Source organism: Falco naumanni, chromosome 3 (genome assembly GCF_017639655.2).
Source record: "Falco naumanni isolate bFalNau1 chromosome 3, bFalNau1.pat, whole genome shotgun sequence".
NCBI lineage: Eukaryota > Metazoa > Chordata > Aves > Falconiformes > Falconidae > Falco > Falco naumanni.
In genome coordinates this window covers 81,645,556-81,660,788 of record NC_054056.1, presented here as the reverse complement: position 1 = coordinate 81,660,788, position 15,233 = coordinate 81,645,556, and the positions used below count along the sequence as shown (strand labels likewise).

At 42.4% G+C, this 15,233-nt stretch overlaps 1 protein-coding gene across 3 annotated transcripts in view; it reads left to right on the top strand.

Moving 5' to 3' along the window:
- Positions 1-12,916: 12,916 nt before the first annotated feature.
- STAU2 (staufen double-stranded RNA binding protein 2) overlaps positions 12,917-15,233 on the top strand; it is a 177,454-nt gene continuing 175,137 nt past the window's right edge. For 2 of the 3 annotated variants that reach the window (XM_040588434.1, XM_040588433.1), the window contains exon 1: positions 13,669-13,774. The gene's annotated coding sequence lies outside the window, so the exon portion shown is untranslated. Of the gene's footprint in view, positions 13,046-13,668; positions 13,775-15,233 lie in introns of those variants that run through there. The other variant, XM_040588431.1, reaches the window with a different exon arrangement.

The following is a 15,233-nucleotide window of genomic DNA, read 5'->3' as shown; positions in this document are numbered from 1 at the left end:
GATTACTACCCTTGAATGGAAATGAAGTGTGGACCTTTTCATGGTGGAGTGCAGCAGCACTGTTCCTTACATTCAGCTACTCTTAGACAGAACTGTCAGTAATTCCAAATGGTGTGATGGATATCAAGGGAGGAAGGAATCTGGGTAATAGTGAGGTGCTTCCTCTTTTCTTCGGAGGGCATCTATTGCAACAGCTGAAGGAAATGGTTTCTTTAAGAAAACCCCAAACCATACTAATATGTAGTGCTTTCATTTCTCGTGGATGATCAAATAGTTCCTTATCATGGTGCTTTGCTGTTTAACAAACACTTCAGATATTAACTGGGGAGTTCCAGATGCAGGATTCTTGTTTGCTTGCAGTGGTGGGAAGAGAGGTTGCATTACTTCATTAGCATATGTCAGGACTGTTAAATGAAATTTCTGTTGCTTTATATCAGTAATTGCTTTCAGTTTTCTACAGTTTTTTTATTCAAGAGATGATTACTTCTATTTTGGAAAAAGTAAGGCATTTCATACCTAAAAACCCTATTTTGTGAAAAATTAAGTTTTTTAATTCATACAAGTTATGAGTACTGTTCTGGATTTTTTATTTTTAGTTATTACTTTATTTGAAAGTCTGACAAAATGTAGTTCACATCTCAGGTTTTAAAAGTGTGGTCTAAAGAGACCATAAAATTCCCATGTCAGTAATTAAATTTTAAAGAACAAATTATACCAATGGATATCAGGAAAAGTATAAATATAATTGATAATAAGACATTCCAGTCCTGTTCTTGGTGATTTTTTAAAAATATGTAAATACTTATTAATATGAAGTTTTAAAAATGGGGGTGGGGGGGAATCACCTATGGCACTCAAGTTTCTTAGAACATGTCCTGTTGATATTAAAAGCTTTGTGATAGTGCAGCTGTATAATTTCCAGCTTTGTTGGGGGAAAACCAGCATAGTTTTTGTCTCCTCTGGTAAAGCAATTCAGCATTATGTTGTGCTTGCACAGTCACAAATCCTGATCATTCTAAGAAAATAGGTTTGACCAAACTTTCTTTTAAAACTAGTTACTCTTAATCCAGATCACCCAATCCAGTTTGGATTTGCTTTCATAAGTAGTGGGACCTGAACAGTTGAGTGTTGAACTGGATAAGGAGAATTAAGCTGCCTTGGTCATACTCGGTCTTCAGCTGCAGCTATACAGCAGGGTGGGGAGAGCGACTCGGGATTTGGTTTGTATGCCAAGTAGTTGTTGGCCTGGTGTTTCCAGGTTTTACATGAACTTTCCAAACCATCAGGCTTTAAAGTACCTTAATAAAATTGGAAGAGTGGAAATACGAGCTGACTTTTACTATATTAAAATATAATTCAGAAATACAAATTTGAAAATACTTAGCCACTGCTTTTATTTCATTTTATTGATGATAAATGCAGGATGTTCTGTTCATTTGCCATATGTTTTTTCCTCCTGATTTTAAGTACTTTTTAAAGTAGCGTTGGAGGGGGTTTGAGCAATTGATTCAACTTAATAAATTCTTTCTGGAGCTACTTAAAATGAGGCTTTTTAAAATTACAAAGCAAGAGCATTTTCAGTAACTTTGCAGTTCCAAAGTAATTGCTGTTATAAAGTGGCTTCCTTGAAACTGATGTGGGTTTCATTCAGATAATTATTTTGTATTTAAAAACCAAACTAAATGCACTATCAATTGACCAGGCGGTGTATGACATCGGTGTAGAGATCAGATTTATAAGCCTCTGTCCACAGTCTTTTTAGTATAATACTCCACAGGAGCATTTAAGACTTGTGTCAGTGATAGTAGGTTAGACTGTATTTAGCACCCTCAAATTTATATATATATATGCTATCTGCAAGTGTGACTTTGTCTTTTGAAGTGTCGTTTTTCTCTTGACTTCTGCTCGTGGAAGAGCTGCTTACAAGAGACTGATTTTCTGGGATAGGAATCGGTGAAGAACCAAAACCAATAATGGTAGTCTCAAAGATAGATGTAACAATCTGAAATCCCATTACGCTGACCACAGTTGTTTCCCTTGTGCTGGTCTGCTTTTGGTATTTAAATCTCCACGATAAGACCTTAAAACTTATGTCTTGCCCACAACAGGTAGGAACCTGTTCTCTTGGAGCCCTTTAGAGTGTTTTCTGCCAAGTAGGTCAGGGTTAAATCTGTTCAGGTGAACATTCTGGACCCTTCCTCATCCCTGGAGTGCTAATGTACTTCTCCAGGGCATTTTATCTTTGAAGATAAAATCAAGCAGGGTTCCTCCTGTTCAGAGTCTTCTCTTAGTTTACGCTACTGAAAAGGAGGAATATGTACTCCTCCTTCCTTTTCAGCCTCATGATTCACATTCCTATCTTGCATCTAGTTTTATTAGCTTTATTGACTACACTGAGATGGTTTAGCATGTTAAATCAGTAGGAAACTGTCTTGAGAAGAAAAAGTGAAAATATTTCTTCACAGCAAATCAAGTCAACTTGCTGGATAATTAAGAGTTTCAGAGGTAGTGCAAGAAATGAAAAGGATTCTGCAGCTGGAGTTTGAGAGGTGATGGCTGAAACCTGATCTGTGTCTTTAGACTTTTCTGCATAATGTAAAGTGCTAGTAGAAACCTTGTTTTATGCAAAAGCTGCATTATGTGCTATAAGAAGCCTGGGAGCTGGAGGTCTGGACTCCCTATGACAGTCTACAGTAGGGGATTCTGTCTGTTGTAACTGTTTTCTAGTCAAAATGTTGAAGTTGTTCCAAAGCCTTGGAGTGATCTATTACCTCTCCATTTAGATGCCTTGAGTTTCTATGCCCAGAATATTTTTGGTTGACTTTTTGGGTATTGTTTCTTCAAAATAGCAAGGCTGCTAAGCATTGCTCTGTGTGGATATTTTTGGTTAAGTTTTTATCAGACCAGCATTGTCAAACCTTCATCAAATACAGAGTTACAGAGTTGGTGAAGCTGCTCAGAAAATGTCCAGTTATTTTCCAAATGGCAGGCAATCATTATGCTACAAATCAAATATTCTTGAGATTAGATAGGAAGCCAAATGTGGTACAGTCATCTTCTAATACAGAAAACACTTGAGACAAATCTCAGATACAGATCTCATTTGTGTGCTTAAAGAACAGACCTTTGCGCTGTGGTAGGAGGTTTTCAAGACAAAACCACACTATTCCTTGTCTTACCCCTTCCTCTGAAGGGCTTGTTCAAAAGATGGATGAAATCTGGTGGTTTTGATCTCTGTTGTTTGTACTGGGTCAGTAAAGAGTGTGTGATAGCTGTCATTCTGACCGGTGATGAAGGATGAATAGCTCTTATTCATGTCTCCAGAAAACATCCTTACCTGTATTTCAACTGCACAAAATAAAGTATGTATGTAGGCAATTTACTGAAGGTTAGTACTCTGAAAGTAGCAGTATAGGAAGTACACATCACTAAGTAAACAAGTCACAAAGACTGATAAAGCACCCAATCTCCAGATGATTTAGAGTGTATTGAGCCTGAAGTCTTGATCTGCATAAGGATTTGAATTTAGGAGGAAAAAAGAAATTGGGGGCATCACCTTGCACTAATGGGTTCTGTATCACACTGAGTTTTGGACTGTAACTCTTTTTCAGTCTCTTATATATCTGTGCATTATCATATGCCTCATGCGGTAACTTCTGTCTCCAGCATCATGCTGGAGTAACAGACTAATTCAGCTTCCTTGAACAAGTAGTAGTCCGGGCAGTCCTGTGTTGGGAATGATCTTCCAAGCGCACCTGCAAATTGTGTTGACTAACACAGTGAGGATGCCATGTGGAGATAAGCTATGGATATGGAGATATAACATATATGGAGATAACACAGTGGGGTGGGAGGGAGAAATGAAAGGGGGAACCACTAGTTCTTGAGGGTAAGTCTGATAGATTTCTGAAGATTCTCAGAGAATGGTGGTGCAGTGGGTTTTTTGTCGCTTTTTTTTGTGTGTGTGGGTTTTTTTTTTATGAAGAGCACATCAATAATTGCACTGAGCTGTAATTGTGATGTTACAGAGTTCCTTGAAAATGGAAGAGGGCAAATGCAGTGTAACTATGGTCATGATGCAACTGAAGGATCAAGGTCCTGTATGAAAACCAGGGTCAGAGTTTGTTGGGATATGCTATACAAAGAAAAACCACTGGTCCAATCAAACTTTACAACTGAGAGGATGGATAGCCCTCTCCATGAGCTGAGGTAATAGGTTTCTTTTTGCCTTTGCAATAATGTTTCCAGAAGCCCTAGTAAACTCGGAGCAAAACAGACTTCATACTGTGCCTGAAGAGATTCTGAAGTCTTTCAGGTGAGAAATAGCCGTGGTATGGTACTTTGCTATGTGTCTTCATAATTCTGAAAGTTCCTTTTGTTAGCTTCCTTGCTTTCCTTAGTCTGTAGGAATAGAAGAAAACATATCTGGATATTACTCATATAATCTTGGTATGTCAGGTACTTGTAGGGAATGCTATATAGAAAAGCTTGTGATGCGTCTCCATAAAAACTTCTCTGAGTACTTACACTCATCTGAATGCCTCATCTACTTCTATACTTTAACCATCACCTACTTTGTAATGTTGGGTGTTTAAACTCATTTCTGTGCAACACTTTGAAAGTAAGCATTATAAAGGCTTATCATTTGGATGTTGATATGAATCGCCATTTAATCCGGAAGGCAAGTTTCCTTATGTTAGTGACCGTAGCATGCAATATAGTAAGGTTCAGGTGTTCCTGAATAATTTCTGAGATATAAATCCATCTAAACATTTTCTCCAGTATTGGGTGTACCTGGGTAAGTATGACAAGAGTTGTCTTGTGCTAGCCAGCCCAGTCTGGAGCATCCCTCACATTTAATGTCTCGGGATTCTATCTGATTGGAAAATCTGTGGTGATCTCTGCAGAAGCTGATTCCATACTGTGGTGTGAGATGGCTTTCTATGCTTTTCAAGGCAGATATTAATGTACCTTCCTTGATTTTGAGTGAAGGGTCCTGTCACTGTTAGGAGTTTGTTACAAGGTAAAGCTTTTTTTTAATTGAATTTTTGATCTTATATTTACAAAGTAGTATTCCAGCATTTGGTCTCTGGAAAGGAGTCCTCCTGCATGGTCTGCACCAGAAAGCTGCTTCTGTCTTACAGCTTTATTTCTTGTTTTGGTCTCCATGATAGTTTTATGTGTAGGTACATACAGAAGATGGTTAATAAATCTTGCTTAGACCATGCATTAATCAGGGTTGATTTTAGTGTACATCCGCACTGATACGTATGTTCTATTTTTTACCATCCTTAATACAGTATTAAGGACGTGGTTATTTATAGCTTTTCATTTAAAATGCAGGTTTCCATCAACTTTTATGTTTTCATTCTTCGTTTTCTTGAAAGCAAAGATAATGCATTAAAAAATAATCTGGAGAAAAGGAAGTGAGATTTTTCTGCTGTGTGTCTTGAAGTGGAAATTTACAGGCAGCCTCCCTCCAAATTTGGAATTTATAAATTTATAATCTGTTTTTTCTGTTGAATTTTCTGTTTTTTCTGTTGAATTTTTTCTTTTATTAACTATGTATATGAAATAATAATATACTGAGTTCCGTAGTGAACTATGGGTGTAGTGAGGATGCTGATTAGAAAATCTTGGGATGATTTTCATTTGTCTGTAAAGACTCAGTGCCTTGTAGATTGCTTATGTTTTTGTCTTAATATGGCTTTGAAGAATGAAAACTTTTTCAGACATGGTGATGTTTTGCTAAATTCTCTGAAGGCACTTGTGTACTGTATTTGTTTAAACTTCCAGAGAAATTGAACAATGTATCTGTCAATACACAATCTGTCAATACACATTCCCTTTTTAAGAATTTTTAATTGTTGTTCAGGTAGTAGGTTGGTACTATTCTCTCATTAAATCAACACTGAACGTCTCAAAATATGTGGGTGTTTATTCTTGCTTTAATTGTCAAATTTAGCAATTTTCAGCTGTCACAAAAATAATGCTTTTGGCAAATTATTGGATGAGTGGGAAAAGTCTGGCTCATCGAAGTGCTATACAGTAACATTTCTGTAGAGACATCCAGTTCGTGCATTTGTGTTAATTCTCAAAATATTCTAGAACTCCTGTAACCCCCAAACTCCCATTGCCCTGGCATAGCTAGCACGTAATTGCAAACTGATTTGGTGACGATGCAGGATAAGGTTGTGTTTGTTTTTTATTAATGAGAGATTGTTCTGTTGACTGTTCATTTAAGAAAAAACTGTAGAAGTTTGAACTGCTGCAAAATGTACTGTTGATTTTATTACACCTTCATACAGTAATAAAATAGTCCAGCTGTTTTTGTCAATTACATACATGACAATATTTGTGCTTCATTACTGCCAGTTAATTAATAATTTTATTAGCAGTCGTTGTTCCCCCCAATATTTACTAAGGGTTGGGGACTTAATTTTGACAGGATGGACAGTGAAATGATCTGAAGCCAAACAGCTTTAACCAACTTCATCTAACAAGTATCATTTGTCTCTTTCAGAATACATTCTTACGCTATTATTTCACTGTCGTCCTGTGAAAAAGTTGCAGTGCTAATTGCTATAACATGCATAATATACAGCAAACTTCTTGCATGGTAGACTCACTTAGAAATGGCTACTTTATAGGTGAAACATAGTTAAATTGCATTTGGTATCAGTATAAAATGCATAGATTCTGTATTTTCAACTGATGGAATACCTACTGCTCACTCGGTAACACTTAACATGTTTTGAAGCTGTATGTTGCTGCTGTCCCTCAAATTGGCACGCATCTAGTTGCTCTAAGAGCTGTCACTTAGAAAATTGGGCAAACTGAGGCTGAAGCTAGTGTATGCTGGCAGGAGATAGTACTAATGGCAAATTGGAGGCATTGGTAATCCTCTAAAACAAATATCATTTGAGTGACAATGCTGCTGGCTGTCCTTGGTTTTAGTGTTTCCATTCATGAGGTTCTACATTTACAAGCACATGTAAGCAGTGCTTTAGTGTTGTTCCTATTGACTATGATAAGCTCTTTATGTCGTTTACTGATTCGTGTTTACAGTACTAGTAACTTCTGAAGCTTTTTTTTTCAGGAGGTGGAAGGGGGGGGGCGGGGGTGAACCCTTTTTCTGTATGTAAAGCCTCCATAATGCTGTGTACAGAGAATTTCTTTCTCTTTTTCTGCTTGCTCTTTGACTTTGTTTATATCCAAGATAGCTCTTGTTCAAAGAGAACAATCATTTAAAAGTGTAGTTACTTAATAAAGGTTTAATTTACTGTATAATTTTATAATCTTGCCCAATTGCCCTAAGTAATTTTTTACTTCTACAAAAGGGTAGAAATACAAGTCCTTCCAACTTGTTGCATTTTTCCACTATCCTGCAATAAAAGGATTATTTTAGGAGGATTAGGCTTTATTTGCCATGTATTCCCTACCACACCAGGGTAGTTAAGATAGTGAAGTACACAGCATGTTTTGTAGCAGTGTAACTTACATAGTTGAACGGAAAAGCAAATGAATTGTGCAGAATGGAAAACGCCTTTCTACTGATGTAATTCTCTCCAGACTGATTGTGTCCTTTTACATCTACTTAACGGTATCGGGTACATTTAATGCCAGTACAAGAATGGGTTTGGCAATGAGTGAAATATTCAATTTTCATGTCCAACACTGGCCTTAAGTTACTTCAAGATTTAGAAGGCTTATCCCTGCTTTCTCCCATGACTAGTCCATGTGACCTAGTCTGTTGCAGTCTGCTACTTGAAAAGTTGTCAATAGGTTTGATTAGGGACAATCTCTCACCAGCACAACTGTGCCCATAAATGTACCTGGTATCGACACCGAAGTACAGACAGACCAGTGCTGTTACTGGTATAGCTTCAGTTGTGTTCGAAGTGTGTTGCTGTAATCTGTGCCTGCAGCAAGAGGCACTAATGAGAATCCAAAGCATTTCAAGATAGGTGTGATGATCTGGTACAGTGCTATCAATGAAAATAGAATAGTGTCTGGACTTGTTTGAAGGCCTTTCTGTGTAGTCACACTGCTATCAGTAAAGCAAATCCCAAACAAACAACAACAACAACAAAAAAACAACAAAACAAACCCAGGCTTGTAAACAGGAATTTAATCTTACAGAATCTATTGCTTCTTTGGACTGTAATTATACTTTGGCTTTCTCATATTTCTCTCTGGGGCAAAGCCAGTGTATTCTCATGAAGTAGCAAAGCCCAGTAATGCAGAAATGGGCCATTTCTAAACGTCTGTGTGCTTTGTATTGGAAAACCAATATGCCGTGCTCTTCAGGTTGGTAGTTCTGTTGTTATTCTTGCTAATTCATCAAACTGTAGTTAGACTTGCCTTCACTGCCTGTAGTAATGAGATTTGAAGCCCTGATTGACCTGAATTGTCTGGGTTTTCTTCTAAAATTCCGTAATCTGTGTTCTGCAGGAGTAATCCAAACCTAGTTCTTTCTAAATCTGGAAAACACGTAGGAAATAGGAGGAGTTTCCCGCATTCAACATAGATGATGAACTTGCATGTGTTAACTGTGCATACACACACACAAAAGTTTATACAGTTAACTATGCATGCGAACTAGATGGGCATAAGTACGCATAATCACATTTTCTGTAGTTGTAAGGAGGCGGGATGACAGTACAGAAAGTTCTTACAGTTCCTTGTGTTGAAAATAAATAGAAAATCATGGAAATAGCTGACACACAACCAGTCATGTTGTTGTAACCCAAAACAAATGAAATGTGCAAATTAAAACTAGAGACTTATGGCTGGGTTTTGTGCGGTTTGCAATACAGGAACAAGGGTAATGAATAATACGGAGCTTTCTGAATGAGTAATGCAACTGCTAATATTTACTATAAAATAATATTAGTATAATTTTTAAATTTCACTAGTATTATTAAAAGAGTAAAGCCTTTGTTTAGACAAGGCTTTACTATTTCCAGCACTGATGTATGAGAGCAATTGGAGCAGGGAATTAATAATTCTACCTGCAAAGCAATCTGAATTTGGGTCAGTGGGCCACCAAATGAAGAAATGGCTTTGATACCTTGATAAGAGACCTAGATGTAAGCTGATAGTTGCAAAATCAGCATATCAGTTTGGTTGGATTCACTTTGGCGTTCTAAAAAAATTATACTTGCTAAAGGAGGCAAGGTCAATTATTAAACTCTTCTTATCTCAGCCCATGGTTTTACCTTTTTCCAATTCTCTTCCCCATCCCACCGGGGTATTTAGTTGCTGGCTGAGGTTAAACCATGACAAGGTTGCACAATGTCCTTACACTAACAGTAATTTGAAGTGACAGAAAAAATGGAATGTATGCTGACAAGCGCAAATTCTAGTTCACTTCATCTAGATTCTTGAAGTGGTTGTGTGATTCACCTGGTCTAGGGAACTTATATTTTAGACATGAATCATGAAAGATAATGTGTTACATGAGTTTTTAAAGTTCAGTGCTTGTGAATCTTCACTGGAGCATAAAGAATAAATGCGTTTCCATTACCTGAGAAAACTCAGGTTTGTTGTATCTTGGTTTGTTCTTGTCTCCCATTCTATATACTACATAAGGTGATGAATTGTTTTAGTCACTTGTATGACATGCTTGTAGTCAAAAATCTACTTTCATAGTCTTGGTTCTGCACCTGTAATTGGGGAGAGCAGTGGTCTGATTAGGCTTAGGCTTATTAATAATACTGGGTTTAATAAAATACAATCCCAAACTCCTGGCCTTTTGGTTTTCCAATAGCTTTTAGTTACTGGGAAAATACTGTTTAAAAAATTAAGCAACCCACTCTTCTGGCATTAAGCTGTTAGAGGCTTTCATTCTGTGGACTATGACTAATATAAGTAATGCATTATCCACTTGCTATTTGTATATTATGGACACTCTGTATTAGCTTAATTAGTCTCTCAACTTTAGTATCAAAATATCATCTAAGTTCTTTAATATACATTTTAAAAGCACAACAACTTTTTAAAACCCTTGAACACATTGCTGGAAGAGGTAAAATCCCCGTCCTTGGAGATTTTCAAAAGTAGTCTGAGCAAGCTGCAAACTCTGAAGTCAGATCCAGCTTTAAATTTGGTCCTGCTTTGAGGGGGCAGGGAGGGTGGTAGAGCAGTTGGTCTTCAGAGGTCCTTTCCAACCAATTTTTCTGTTTCTAATATATTCATTTAAAGGCAGGGTCCTGGTTCTGTGGTTCTGTCAATCTCAGTCTTGCTAAATACATCACTGTGCATTTTCTTTGAGGATTTTTTTTTTGTTTTGTTGCACTACTAGTGTGTATTGAAGGGTGGAAACTCATTTGAGGTTTTTTAAAAAAATGTAATTCTAATAATGTTTATCAGTAAAAACTAAAATATTTTGATTTTTCCAAGTCAACTTGAAAGTGCCCATTTTTTCTGACTCTGAGGTTAAACATGACAATGCCAAGTGTCTGCAAGTGTCCTGCAGTCATGTATACAGATCAAATGGAATTACTCTGTATCCTTTCCCTCAGTTAAACATTTGTGCAGGCATTTAGGCATTAGTGTGGCTTTTTTTTCCCCTTCCTCTTGTTTTCAGACAGCTTACTGAATTAACTAGTAACAACTTGCCCGACAATATGGTTTCAGTGGGTAAGCTGTAAAACTCCCATTGTGTACTAGGGGAGTAGAGTGGATGAGTATATACAGATTATTTATCTAATTTTCAAAATTTGAGAAGATTTTAGGTTCTATTAAATTGCTCTGGCTGGAGATACTGATTAGCCTTTATCCCATATCTCAACAGTAGGAGGAAAAAAACAAAACAAAGGTACAGTAAATGTAAAGAATGGCTAGTAATGCAACTGAATTCTGCATATATGTAAAGCTCCAGCAGAACACTATCACAGACTTAAAATTATGATAAAATATTTGATCCTTTTTTTATACCTGAACAAAATTAGACCCAAAAGTCATCAGTGTATTTAGAATTATATGTATATACTAAGTTTTTGAACACAATTTGGGTTTTTGTATTCAGTTTTCTTTCAGCTATGTGCCTTCTGCCACATAAAGGTATATTAAGATACGAGATTCTTCTGAGTTGATACATAATACTTCAACATATGTTTTAAACTAAGATTTTTAGCTTTGTAGCAATAGCATTATTATAAAAATGCTAGGTATTGAAATAATAGGACAGACTAGAGGCTTGTTGGAATTATATTTATCTATTGCAGAAAGTTCAGAAAATCTCCCTTGTAACCTCACGTTGACACTCATTGAATGCATTTTTCTGCTGGGTACACTGACACTTAAGTATATGCTATACTGTGTGGTTGTTCTTCAAACTTCTAACAGTAAGTAAAGTAAAAATAAAATTTGATGTAAATAAAAAAACCCACAAACTTTTGTAGATGACATTATTGTGATTCAGCATTTGAATGAACTTTACTTACGCAAGAACTTGTAGTAGACTTATGAGAAGTACTTGCATTATTATCCATTGCTAAATTATATCAGAAGAATACATAAGAAATGGTGTACTTCTGTGCTCAGTTCTTAAAAAAAGTTCTTAAAAGGGGTAAGGAATCTCAGAAACAGAAAACTAAACAGAGGAGGAATGAGAAGGGGAGGATGACAAGCTACCACGGCTGAATACAGGGTATGTATAAAACTGTCTTAGCCAATGTTGGGTTTCCCGAAGTGTGTTTAAACAAGTTGTAAATGTCCTGTTAGTGTTCTGTTGGTATGAATAAAACCTTGCTATCACTTAGATACTCATGATACATGTTGTTATATGTGTTTGGGGTGTGAATTGTCTACAATATATAAGCTTACTACCAAAATTCACCTGGTTTATGTGCTGTACGAGTATGTCTTTACCATGAGTGCTTGGGTATCCTGTTGAGCTACATCTTCATCTTTTTTTTGCTTAGTTTTCATATTGATCCACCGCTTGGTTTCAGGTCTTCGTTTTAAAAAAGACAAATCATCTCATGGTATAACAGATACTGGAGGAAATACGAGCTCTCAGTTCCTTCTGATCTTGGCTTAAATAGCTGTTGTTTTTCTAATTACATTTGCTGTATCAAATGTTCTAACTCTCATAGCTATCATTAAAATACAATTGCCCTAGTAAAAAGATACAGGCATCTTTAAAAAAAATAATAAAAAAAATAATCTGGTTTTGTTTCTAAGCCTGGGGAGTTTTGTTACTGCAGTCTTGCAAATCAGGTAGGGAATTGGTTGCTTCAGGTTCTGATGCTTCTACCTGGCTTTATCATGGATTTAGAAATTCCTGCTTTGTCTCACTTGGCAAATAATCAGTTGAGCCAATCAAAAAAGCAGATTTTTACAAACTAAATTAGGTGGCTTGTGGATTAAACTTGCAAGCCTTCTGTTTTTAATGACCAATAAAGTTTCTATTACTTTGAGATAAAGAACTTGAATATTCTTTTTAAAGCTAAAGATGATAAATTTGATATGCACCCATTTTATTCTTTTAATTTCTAATTTAAAGGAAGACTTCACGAAACTATTTAGCCTTCAATCTCAGTTTGTGTATCCCCAAATCTAAGTGCTTTTATTTTATTTTTTTTATTATTTTTTTCTGCTGCCTAGCTCTGCCTTCTGTAGGGAACATGCAAAAAAAACCTTGAAGAGGGCAAGGAGAAAAAGACCTTCCGCTGGCAGAACCCCGGGGGGTGTTGGGTGGGAGGGCACGGACTGGGGCTGTCCCAGCAGCGGGACCCCGGCCCCTCCGGGCGGGGGGTGGAGCGGGGGGGCGGCGCGGACCCCCGGGGCTGCGGCCCCTGTGCCTGCGGCCTCGCCGGCTGCCTGCGGGGCAGCGCCCGGGCGCCGCGTCAGCTACCCGCCCCTCACCGCCCCGCGGGGAACGTGGTCTGACCGAACGCCTTCGCTGCACGTTTTGCCATAAATCCCGAGGTTGTGCCCTGCTGCCGGAGCCGCCGTCTCAGAGGGGGAAGGAGCTGAGCTCGGAACTACGCCGGGGCGTTCCGGTGCGACGTAGAGCGAGATGAGCGACACTGGGGTGCGTGCGTGTGTGGGGGGGATAAATCCGGCTCTCTGTTATACTGTCTTGTTTACCCGCCTCTCCCTCTATTACTGCAAGCCTTTATTTTCTTTTTGCTTGCCTTAAGCCGCGCTGTTTCGCTCCTTCACGGCTTAATCTCTTTAGAGAGCAAGAACCGCCCGCCTCCAGCGCCGGCAGCGGCTGTCGGGAAACAGGCAGCAGCGGTTAGAAAACACGAGCAGCGCGGAGGCGAGAAGCTTGCCTGGCTGTTTCCAACACGCAGCAGCGCCGGGGCTTCCGTCGCGCCCAGCTGCCGGCAGCGCCCCGGCGGGGGAAGGGGAGCCCGGGGAGCCCCGGGCCCCGCTGGGGCGGCGGGCGGAGCGGGGGCCGCAGGGCCCCGCGTCGCCACTGGGGGCGCTGCGCGCCGCCTCGCCGGGCCGGGAAAGGGACGCGGACGGGGCCATTCGTGCCGCGGGAGCGGGGGGGAGCGAGGCCCAGGCGCGGCGCCGGGAGCCCTCCGCGGGCGGCGGGGCGCGGCGGGGGCGGCGGCGGAGAGGCGGGGGAGGCCGGCGGGGGGCGGCGGGCGGCGCTGAGACGGCGAGGCGGGGCGGCGGCGGCGGGAGGGCGCGGGGGGGGGGGGGGGCGGAGTGGTTGGGGCCGGCGGCGGCCGCGGCGGCGGCGGCGGGGTCAGTTCTCTTTAGTGTTTGCCGATGTTGGAGGCGCCTCCAAAGTGTCCCCGGGAAGCAGGTAACCGGGCCCGCGGGGCGGCCCCGCGCCCCGCCGCCGGTCGGGGAGGTCGCGGGACGGGGGGAGCCGGCCGGAGGGGAGGGGGCTGCTTCAGCCATCATGTCCGAGTCCCCGTCCCGTCTTCCTCCTCCTCCCGCCGGTGCAGCGGCTCCCGGGGCGAGGGCTCCGCCGGCCCCTCGGCGCCCTCCACCTCCCCGGGGCCCGGCAGGCGCTTCTGCGCCACGGCACTGCCGGCTCGCTCGGCTCCGCTCCGGCGGGGGGCAGCGGTGCCGGAGGCATCGACCCCGCCATCCGGCCCGGGGCCGCCGCCCGCGCCCGGCCACCCGCCGAGGGGTGGAGGAGGCGGGTGGGGGCACAGGTGGGCCGCCCCAGCGCCGCCGCCTCCGGGGGCCGCGGAAGGCCCCCGCCGCCGCTCAGCTCCCCCCGCCCAACCCGAGTCTGGCCGCTGGCAGCGGCCGTTGCGCCAAGGCCGGGCCGCGGCCGTGCCGTGCCGTGCGGTGGGGCTGGGCTCGGCGGGGGAGCGCGCCGGGCCTGCCCTGCCTCGGACCTCGGGAAGTAGTTGAGTGCGACCTGAACTTGCTCCTCGTCCTTTGGCCCGCCCCGGCCCGCCGTGCTGCCCCGGGCCCGGCGGCGGCGGGCAGAGGTGCGCGGCCTCGGGGGCGCTGGGTGGCAGCCGGCCGCCGCGGGGCGGGGGGCGTTGGGTATTCCTCGCCCGGCCCCCGGCGCGGACCTGGCAGCTCGGCCGCCGGCCTTTCCTGCGCCGTGGTTAGCCGCCCTCGCCATGCACGTCTTGTACAGCCCCCAGACTTCGGACAGGGCCCGAAACTTTGCCGGCAGGACCGGGCTCCCCCGCTCCCAAAATGGATGTCGGCGTCTCTTCCACAAAGCGATGGGCAGCGGGGCGGTTTGCCGGCCTTCGCCCGGCACGGGGGCGCCGGGGCTGTCGCCGAGGTGGGGGTGCGACCCGGGGGGGCACCGCTGTTAAATGGCGTAGCTCAGGCAGCAGGCAGCATTTTCCCAGTGTTCAGGTCTCTGCTAGGAGAAAGTTATCTCAGTCGCAGCCAGGCCTGGAAGTGTCAGCCATGCTCTCCTGGGAAAGCCGAGGCTGCTTGGGGTGTGCTGGGAGGGTGAATCCCACAGAGGAGCTGCTTGCCTGGTAGTGCTCAGGGTCCCACCTGCCAAGCCTGCGATACCCGAGTGAAAAATTTCCCCACAGTGCATCTGCCTGGTGTTGCCTTACGGCCAGCAAGTCGTTTCTGTGGATATCGAGACGTAAGCTTCTCGGGCCCTGCATGGAATGCTCCCTGCGCAACTACCATGGTACTAAAAAAAAGTTCATGGTATGCAAAAGGGTAGATGAAGTGTTGCTGTTGCAGCCCTTCTCTGCGTGAAATGTTGTCTTGAACGGTAGTGAGGAGCATGCATGAATAACCGTGGCATTGCAAGGCACAAGTAAGAC